Genomic DNA, 11,105 nt, shown 5'->3' on the forward strand with positions numbered 1-11,105 from the left:
TCTACAATCTTTTGTAAGTCATTTTGGCAAGTATTTAAGGGGATATTTGGTAGAGTCTCAGGTAGATAATTTTGATGGAGGATGATAGAAGGAGGATAGGAAATTGAAACGATATGTGTTTTGAAATCCAAACTTAAAGTTGGATCTTGGATTTCGAATGTATTTTTTATCTAGTTGTAACCCAGAAGGCCTTATAGTTGGGCATGTATGATGATATTTTTATGAATTAATAAAGAATATTGTTCTCTCTCTCTATGGTTTTGTTCTCTTTTGTGTTTGCTTCCATTGTATTAACTCTTGCATGGTGGTTTGGGTAGCTGAGTGTGCCAATTGGCCTTAGTTACTTGTACCTCCTTGCATCAAAGATATACAAGATCAAAGGTTTTCTTGGAATAAGTGGCATCAAAAGTGGAGGTTTACCCAAGTACCCTTTGATTTGGTCTAGACTTTGTTGATGTTCATCGTTCTAGACATGAGTAGAGCCTTTATGCAAATTATTGTTAAAAGATTGAGCTTTATCAGCTAAATAAGAAATAAATCTTGTTATGGATTGTAGATGTCCTTGCAAACTTCTAAATTGACTGATATTTCTTGGAGAAGGAATTTCCATGATAGCTTGGACCTTTTTAGGATCAACCTCAATATCCTTTATTGAAATAATGTAGCCTAGCAATTTTCCAAATGTGACACCAAAGGCACACTTTTTGGGGTTCAGCCTAAGTTGAAATTGTTCCATGTGATCCAATATCAGACTAAGGTCTTCAAGATGTGTGTCTCATTTTCTTGATTTCACCAATGTGTCATCAACATAGTTTTCCATGTTTTTATGTATCATATCATGGAAGATGGTGCTCATTTCTCTTTGATAGGTAGCACCAACATTTTTTAACCGAAAAGGCATGACATTACAACAGTAAGTACCCCATGCACATGTAAAGGTTGTCTTCTCTTGATCAACTAGAGCTATCTTAATTTGGTTATATCCAAAAAATCCATCCATGAGGGAGTACATTGCATAACCTACAGTCATGTCTACTATCATATCGTTGTTTGGTAGTGGAAAGTTAGCTTTGGGGCATGCTTTGTTAAGGCCTCTAAAATTAGTACAAACTAGGATAGATTTATCATGTTTAGAGATAGGTATGATGTTGGAAATCCATTTTTCATAGCCAATAGCTCTAATAAAGTTTGCACTCAAGAGTTTTTCTAACTCTGCTTTGACCATTAGGGCTACATGTGGATGCATCTTTCTTAATTTTTGTTTAACAAGCTTGATATCAGGAGAGATAGACAAATGATGCATGATGAGATGTATGTCAAGTCCTAGCATATCTAAGTATGTCTAGGTGAAATTGATCTTCTTGTCTTGAAATAATTTGGCAAACTGTTCTTTTTCCTTAGTTGACAGTGATTGAGCCACATGAATAATTTTAGGAGATTCCTCTATCCCCAAGTTCATAGTTTGTGTTAGTTCAATGAGAACCGATTATCTATCTTGAAAATAGCTTGGAAAACTACCAAGTACCTCATATGCAGGTGCCTCAGGGAGGTTTTCACCATTAGATACATCTTTATTTTTACTATTTTTAGGTTTAGATACCACCAAAATGTGGTTTTCATCATCTGACCATTTATTTTTTCTTTTAATTTTATGATTAAGGTACTTGATAACTAATTTTCTCATATGAACCATGGGTTTGCTAGTGGCAGAAGTGATGGGTTCAATGGCATTTAGGTAACAAGCAATCTCATAGTCATTTTGAAAAGACTATATATTAGATTATTGATTTTAAATGGGCCAATCTATGAGATCACGGTGGATCAATGAGAGTGAGGTGGAAGTGTTAAGGTTGTTCATGCAAAAAGAGTCATCTCTAGTGAAATGCAAAGTTGAGCCTATAGTGAATGTTGTAAAGGAGTCTAGATCAAGAATAGACCTGGAGGGACTAGCATGATCCACTAAAGCATTTTGTGAGCCAAATTCATCTAATCCTATATTAGACTCTTTGACTACATTCAATTGGGTTGCATAGGCATGAATAACATCCACTCCTAGTTCACAAGAGGCATCTGATAAGCTTTCCCATTCATACTTGTGAGAATCTATACTCTGATCTCTAGAAATTAGATGAGTGATATTCTATCTAATCCATTCTTTATTCATGTCTTCATAGCTAGATTCTTCTTTCTCTAGTTGTTGAGAAGTGAAGCTTCAGCATCATTATTGGTAATTAGTATTTCTTCTCCCCAAAGGAGATAAGTTATAGGCATAAAGTCCTCATCTTGCGAAGTGGAAACAATAAAGGGAGGATTATCATCCTCTAATTTACTAGATATGGGTGCACTTTGATCAAATGTTGGTATGTCATAAAACCTAGGCCACTAGTATCTCAAGTATCATGACCTAGAGTATGACTTAAAGATTCAGCTAGAGCTTTTTTATTACTAGTTAAGGACTCATGGCCCTAATAGCCCAGTTTAAAAGCATTTTATATCCTTTACTATAATGTTTAGGAGATATTGGAGTAGTGACTGTAATGTCTTCCTCATCTTCCTCTTCCCTATAGATCCAATCTTTAATTTCTTGTTCTTCTTTCTCTGCTTCTAGGAGAACTGAGTACTACACAAAAGTGCCAAAGAGAGTCATGGAAAAAGTAGAAGGCTTCTTTTTGGTAGACAGCTTCCCATAAGACTAAAGGGAAATAGGTAGAGTAGCAATGAGTCTAGAGTGTATTCACCCATACCAAGGCTCATCATTTTCAATTTATGTTCACACTTTGTGAAGGATGATGTTAGCTCATAAGAAGAGTGATTATATAGAACCAATGTTTCTCTAGTAGATAATGTGTTGACAGACATTAAGTTGTCACTGGGGACAGCTATTTTAGTACCATTAAAAGGGAACTTGATGCACTGATGGTATGTAGAGGGTCCTACTTTCATGTCATGAATCCATGGTCATCCCAAAAACAAATTGTATGCAAGTGGTATGTTTAGGACTTGAAAAATGGCATCCTTTTGAATTAGACTAACTCTAATTGGAAGCACAATCAGGCCTTTGGAAGGTCTTTCAACCTCATCATAGGCTTTTATAGTGATCTTGAGTCTAGGGTTGATGGCAAACTTAGATATGCCCAACTGTTGGATCACATTAAATGAAATTATGTTTAACCCTGCATCATTGTCTATCAAGACTTGATGAAAACGAGTACAAAAGATTTTGACTTTGACATGGAAGCAAGGTTTTGGGCAAGACTGACAGCTCAGTCATCTTCTTCAAAAAAGGTGAGATAGTGAGGTGAAGAGATATGGTTCACCATAGATTGGAATCATTCAGCATCAATATTTGTGGGAATGTTGGTAGAATGTAAAGCTTTTTCAAAAAATATTTTTGTGCAAAGGAGATGATTCTAACAACTCAAAAATGGAAATTTGAGCTGGGGTATGCTACAGTTGGCTGACAAGGTCATAGTTGGAGATCCTAAAAGTAGTTGGTTATTTAGAAAATGAAGCAATCTTAGGATCATGAGCAACTTTTAGGACAACCTTAGATTGCCCCTAGTGATGGCATTAAGTGGTTCACTATGAGAAGAGGAAGATCTAACCACTCGAAGTACCACCTTAGGTCTGGTATCATTATGGTGGTGAGGATCTCATATTTTTAGGACAACCTTAGGTCTATCATCCTCAGTAGCATAATTGGGTCACTTCTCATCATTAGGACTAGAAATGCAAAGATATTCAATGGGCTCAAACACACTAATGAAGTTTTCTATGTCAGCATAGGCATAACTGATCTTGGCATCATGATTTTTTTTAGTAGCTTTTGAGGTTTCACCTTTCTCATATTCTGGGAAGGGTTGTTTAAAAGCTTTGTAGTTAGCATTTTTAATGAGGCCATCTGTGACAACTTTACCAACCTCAATGAGATCTTGAATTATGTCTTTGAGCTTGAAATAGTTTGTTATGTTGTGACCCTTGCTTCAATGATAACTACAAATATGATCCTCTCTCCACCATTAGGGTTTGATAGGTGGTTCATATAGACCACTTCATAAGGCTCAACCGTTGGTGTATAAAGACATCATTTTTTGGTAAACTTAGAGCTCGTGTCAAATACTTGTGGTTTGAAACCTTCTTGTTGTTTTGTAGTATAGATAGCATCAGAAAGGTTAAACATAGGTTACTTGGTCTTAGGAGTGTCCATTATTCCATCATTGACAACATACTTTTTTTTATTCCAAAGTTTCCCTTTGTCTTTACCTTTTCCATTGTAATTCTTGTCTTTGTTTATAACAATGTCACCCTTTTTCATAGCAACATCCTCAATGCAATATGAACTCTCAACCATGGCGTTAAATGATGTAAATAACTATTTTCTTAGGTCAAAGTATATCGCAGGTACAATTCTATTAACAAAAATGTCAAATTTTTTAGCCTTGGCTACTTGCTAAGGGTACTGAGATTTTAAGGATCTCCATTGTTGAATGTATGTTGCAAAAATTTCTACTACTTTTTGTTTGATGTTGCATAATTCTAGCATAGTTACAAGATGTTGAATGTTGTAGGAGTGTTGTTGGATAAAGCATTGTGAAAGTTCATCAAATGTTTTAAGAGCGGGACTCAATTTTGTGAACCATTCCATAGCTTTCCCTCTTAGACTTCTAGGAAACAAAGGCATAAGATAGGAGTCTTCATGCATGAAATTTGTGCTAATAGCATATAAATTCCTTGCATGATCATAAGGGTCACCATTTCCATCATATTTATCATACTTATGGACCTCTATATCCTTGCGAAATGGAGGCATGTTTAAACTCCTATCAAATGGAAGAGCGCATATTGATTCAAGAAATGAGATTTTTGGTGGCTCTTTTGAAGTTTATAATTGTGCAAATTGTTTCCTCAATTCTTTTATTTCTTCCCTTAATATTTCAGCCTTGGTGGGCTCTCATTTTTGGATTATGCATTCAACATCAAAACCTTAAAGTACTTTACATCCCCTTGTTGCCATGTATCGGAAGTATTGGTCTTCATTTTCCTCTAAAGCTCTAACAATCAATTTTTGAGAAAAATCGTCTTGTTGGAATCTTATAACATCTTTTCTAGTTACTTTGTCATCACTTTCATGATGGGATTGTCTATGTGGTGAAGGGCGTGTGCCCATAGTGACTCTAGGAGTCTTTGGAGGCATGTTGTTGCCATCACTACAATCAAAAGGATTTCAAGTCAGTCCACCTATTTCCTTCATGGCGGGCATAATTATCAATTTTAGCCCATTGATGTTATTTTTCACTAGCATACTTTGCTTCTAGAATCTTTTGATTTTCATGTGCTTGTTCTTCTAAGCGACATTAGACTTCATTGGGGTTCACCATGGTGACCAAACTATTTTCACCCTTAGGTGTCTCAAAGGGTGTACCAAATAGATTTTTAAAGTTGTAAAGTAGATTATCATAAACATTGGCTATTTGTGTTCGAGTAGATTTAGGTTCCTCTACACAAGGTTGTTTATGAGGGCACCTAGGTGGTGTCTCCAATTGCTTGAAAACAAAAAGGGGTATACTATCATTACCAACTTGAAATCTAGTTGTAATCAGCATATAAGGATTCATCTTTACTTAATAGGATAAGAAAAGTGTTTCAAATTTAAAGCTCTTACAATAAAGATTAGTCACTTTTCAAAGTATAATAGATGTCTTGTCAAATATTTCTCAATAACTTGTAGCACTGGTTACTCAAGCTAAGTGAGTAAGCAAGAAGCTCAATAGCAAGTAGCTAGTATAGAATGGTAATCGGATTTTGACAAAGGATTCATCACTGATGCTTTAAGACTTACATAATTAACTAAACCCATCTTTTCAACTTCAAATAGCACCTAAAAAATAGATGTGCAACTAGGACTAGGAAGGACTAGGGTGACAAGACCTTAGATCACAAAAAGTTAAACACAAACACTATTTTGGTAGCAACTAGTCTCAAGCAATATTTTCTCAAAACTCAGGCGATAGAAGGACAACACAATATGTTGTGTGATATAGTTTGTAATAATTAGGAAATAATTTTCTCTTGGGTGACAATAGCATAGAGCGAGGTGATAGATATCAGTTAGTAGGGCAATAGAGTTTTTAACAACAAGGAGTACAAAATTTTGATATTGTTTGTCATTCGATATTTATCTAGAGAATAGGTGATAAAGTGCTAGTTTTGTTCAAAAAGAAAAGTTTTTACTCCAAAAGTTATGCTTCAATTTGATAATTAGGTAGTTTTTAGATTAATCAGTGTGAGATTTTAGTTTATGTCAATTAATAGCAAGGTTTGCAAATAGTAGGGATTTTTAACATGTCTCAAACAATTGAACAAGGCTAAAAACAACCTTGACAACATGCATTCATGATATCAAAATAGCATTCCTACCAATGTTACCAAGATGTTTAATTTGTAAGAATATTAACACTAGTCAACACATTCAAAAATAGTAGCCAAGCAATCTACCTTAGAGTCATAGTTCATTACTCAACAACTTGGTCCATGCTTGATGCTCCTTTGCCTCACACCAAGTGGTTACCCACAAGAGATTTTGGTTTTGTCATGGAAGTGCCATAAGCACAACCAAATGAATACATATGGTGAGTGCAAAATCTTGGGGCGATCTAGGTAGTCCACTAGGATCGATCCTTGCACCAAGAAGTTGAGTAGCAAAATAGGGTAGATACTAACCTAGGGTGTTTAGAAAGCTCTTTCATTCATAATATTCCTCTTGCACCCAATTAAGGGATACCCCACCTTGCAATGGGTAATAGACCTCATGGTCACAAGAGTACCTCAAATTTTCTTTCTTAGTGATCTCCTTTGGTCAAAATCCCATAAGCAATCACACTAAGTGAAGACAAACACTACATCTACCAAGGTTTTGTGTCCTTGATAGCCTTGACTTTATAATGGGTTGGAAGAGCCAGGTATTAGCTTGTCCCCACTTGGTTTGTTCCTCTTAGGTTGTCCAATAGTAGGCCCTCTAAAGGATTCTAACTACTATAGATTGGATCCACTTTCAAGAGTCAAGATTTCTAATTCACCACAAGGGTGAAGAGCATACTCTCCTATCTTGATTTCTTCCCCCAAACATGCCAAGAAGATCTAATTATCCCCTTAGTTTTGAAATCCAAAGGCAAGTCAAAATTTTTGATTCACCAAAAAGGTGAAGAGCATACTCTTCTATCACCAAAGAACCCCAATTGCAAGTTTAATGTGCCTAAGAAATGAAAGAAACTAGTAGAATGTCGCACATGGAATAAAAGAAGTACAAGAAAGTTTAGTTTTCATGCATTGGGCAACCCTAAAAACAATTTTTTGTAGCCTTTGTGATTTTGAAGCTTTGACATGTGTTATTTTTAAGGTAATTTAGGCATAATTTCAAGGTAGTTCACCCTAAAATCACAACCATTAGCCCCACAAGTTAGCTTCAAAATGATATGGAATATGTAAGTGAACCTCTATAAAATAGCTAAAGACCTATAAAACTAGTAAGTAGCAATTGAAAAACTTATGAAATCACCCAAAAAAACAAGCAAGTTCAAGTTCGGCAATAGTTTTTTGTTGGACATTTGTCGTGTAATACTTTTTACTATAATCATGTTACAGAATCAACCTATGTGATATTTCTACCTAAGTGGGGCAATAGAACTTACTATACCAAGGCAAAAAAGTATAGTATTGTCATCTAACACTATTTCCAAAATGTATGACCCAATAGTTATAAGAACTATTGTACAAAATTGGGAAAATGTCACCTAAAACCTACCACAGTAAAAAAAAAAAAAAAAAAACTTGCAAATAGAATGCAAAAAATGAGGAAATGCAGCAAAAAGAAGAGCAAAACTAAGACATTCTGCCCCATTGTGGGTGCCAAAAATGTACACTAGAAATGTGTTGCACTCTAAACCCTCCTATCCAAGGGATTCCATGAGTTTGGAATGCTTGGATGTCATCTTAGAGCTCCCTATCCATGGAGTGCAAGAGAGAATGTTTCAAGAATAAGAGGGCTCTTAGCTGAGCTTTAGAGATACTCTTCTTGCTAGTAAACCATGCAATGGGAGGTTCCAAAGACAAGATGCAAGAATTTAAATGTCCACAAGGAGATCCTCAAGGATGCAATGCAAGTATGAAGATTAAGCTTCATGGATATGTAAAATAAACTTATTCTAAGAAATGATGAGAATGTTACAATCCAACTAGTATGCTATGTGAGCTAGATTATAGTAAAGGAAACTAAGATATCATGCAACTATGCTAACATTTCATATGATCTTAAGCTAAATGTGATGGAATGAGAGAATGAAGAAAAGGAATAGAATTTATCCTCAAAGCTCCAAAGAAACCTGTCAAAAAACCTGCAGCATAACAATATTCAAATGGTGGATGGATCCTTTGAGGGGGAATTTTCTCTCCCTTTTAAAGTCATATAGATGGTAGAGATCATGGTCAAGATGATGTATGATCAATGGTGGAGTTTGAAAAGAGGAGTGATCCATGTACACACATAAGTCAATCAATAGAATATAAGTTGACTTCTCATATGAGATAAAAGTCACAAAGCCTTTTCTTTTAATCTAAAAAATAGAAAAATGACTTCATGTGTGCACTTTAAGTGGGTTAGAAGAATGGGAACTTTTGTTTAATTAAAAGGGAGCATGTTCTTTTAATCAAATAATGAACTTAGGATAGCATAGTCAAACTATAGGTTATAAAAAAATTAAATGATTATTAGCAATTTGGTCTAGGTAAATGATTAATTAAATTAGCCAAAATGTTGAGAAGGGGGCTAATAGTCTAGATGACCATTTTTAGGTGATTACACTCACATTTAAGTCCTTTTTCTTTATAACTTTCTTCCTTCTATGGTTTTGTACCCAATAGTCTTTAGTAACATAGGTTTCTCTTACTAGTACCACTATTCTATCCCAAGATGAGATCATGCTCCTTTTTTTCTTCACCCTTTCAGTGTGGATGAAGTTCCACCAAGTTAGGGATGCCCCCTTCAACTTTGAATTTTCCATTTTCACTCTTTGTTTATCTAGAATGTCTTTACATTCAAAGAAACTTGTCAAAACCTCAATCCAATCCAAGGACACATTGGCATTCATCTTGCCATTGAAAGTTGACAGTGTCAACTTCCCCTCCATGGTCCTCTTTTCCATGGATTTTAGAGCATTAAAAAGAGATCTCTATTCTATAGGCACTTCACTATCCTAAGTAGGGTCTTCTACTTCTTCATCCATGCCATCTTCAGAATGTTCCTCCTTTATCTTTTCCAACTTGCTTTCAAGTTCCTTCAACCTCTTTGCTAGACCAACATTTGTTTCTCTCTATTCTCTCATGATATTTGAAAGTTTTGTATTTGTTACCCTTTTAGGTATTTCTTCATCCTAAATAAGATACATGGCTCTAATACCACTTGATGCAATGGAGCCTAGTGTAGTGAGTTTGGTTGACGAACTAGCCCTTAGATCCTCTTCACTAAAGGAATGTCCAACAAAAGTGTCTTTAATCCTACCAAAGTGTTCAATCCCCAATCACAAGTGCTTAGATTATAAGGTTACATTTGTCACAACCTATCCCCAAACAAGGGAAATCCCAATCATGGTGAAGCTTGCCCCATTATTTGTTATAGAATAGGTGTTTTTCCTAAAATGGCATGTGGTATCCATGTCATATTTCTAGGGTCTACCAAGGAGAATGTGGGAGGAATCCATCTTAACCACATCACAAAGGACCTTGTCCTTAGTCTTCTATAGAGAACTCTACCCATGATTATTTAGTTACCAAGGTTTACTAACCTTTTGTGAGCCAAGACACATGATAGGGGAAGGGATGGGGCTTCTTAGGTAGTTTTAATTTCTCAAACATTTCAAAGGACACAAAAATTTTAGTTCAACTTGAATCAATTAAAAAACTACACACCTTGCCTTGGAATTTTATATTTGTTCTAAATATATTCTTCCTTAGGCATGGTTCTTGGGTCTAGGGGATTTGCAAGAAAGCTTGTCTCATCATTAGACATGTTCTTTCTTTGGGTTTTAGATCCATATTATCTTGTTGGTCCTCTTCAATAAGTTGTGGTCTCCACTCCCCTTGATTATTTTTCCTCTTTTTAGGACATATGCCTACATATTGACCCAATTGGTTGCAATTGTAGCATTTTATGGGGCCATTTCCTCTTTCTCTACCTCTGTTGAAAGTTTTACCTCATCTATAGTTCCCTTTGGAACTTGAATCTCTATGATCCTAGTTCTGATTAGAAGTCTTATTTCCATTATTCTTCCCTTTACTCCAAGAGTTGTTCTTTCCCTTGAAGTTTTTTATTGTCGTTATTTTCCTTACCTTTTTCTTGGTCTTGTTCCTCTTCCATTTCTTCTCTACTTTGATGACTGACTAGTACCACTTGTTTACAAAAGTAGGGGTATGTATACTTAGTTCATCTTAGATGGGTACCTTGAGACCATTCATGTACCTAGCATTTTTTTCTTCCTCATCCTCCACTCTATTTTTTTTAAAGCACAATTTTAGGAACTCTTTAGTATAGGAGCTCACATCTAAGTCCTTTTTCGTCAGACTTTTCTTCCTTCTATGGAGTTGTACCCCATTGTCTTCAAGCACATAGATCTCTCTGACTAATGTCACCATTCTATCCCAAGATGACATCATACTCCTTCCTTTCTTCACCCTTTGAATCTAGATGAAGTTACACCAAGTTAGGGTTGCCCCCTTCAACTTGGACTTTATCATTTTCACTCTTTGTTTCTCTAGAATCTCTTCACATTCAAAGAAATTTTTCAAAGCCTTAATCCAATCTAAGGCCACATCTACATTTATCTTGCAATTGAAAGTTGGCAATTCCAACTTTCCCTCCATGGTCCTCTTTTCCATGGATTTTAGAGAATTAAAGAGATATTTATTTTGAAAGAACTTCACCATCTTGATCAAGGTCTTTTGCTTCTTCATTCCTATCATCTTTAGAATGTTCCCCCATGTTTTTGTCTAACTTGCTTTCAAGTTCCCTCAACCTCTTTGCTAGAGTAGCACTTTTTTTCCTATGTTCTCTCATG

Source organism: Cupressus sempervirens, chromosome 9, assembly GCF_028749045.1.
Source record: "Cupressus sempervirens isolate cs-2001-9-10 chromosome 9, ASM2874904v1, whole genome shotgun sequence".
NCBI lineage: Eukaryota > Viridiplantae > Streptophyta > Pinopsida > Cupressales > Cupressaceae > Cupressus > Cupressus sempervirens.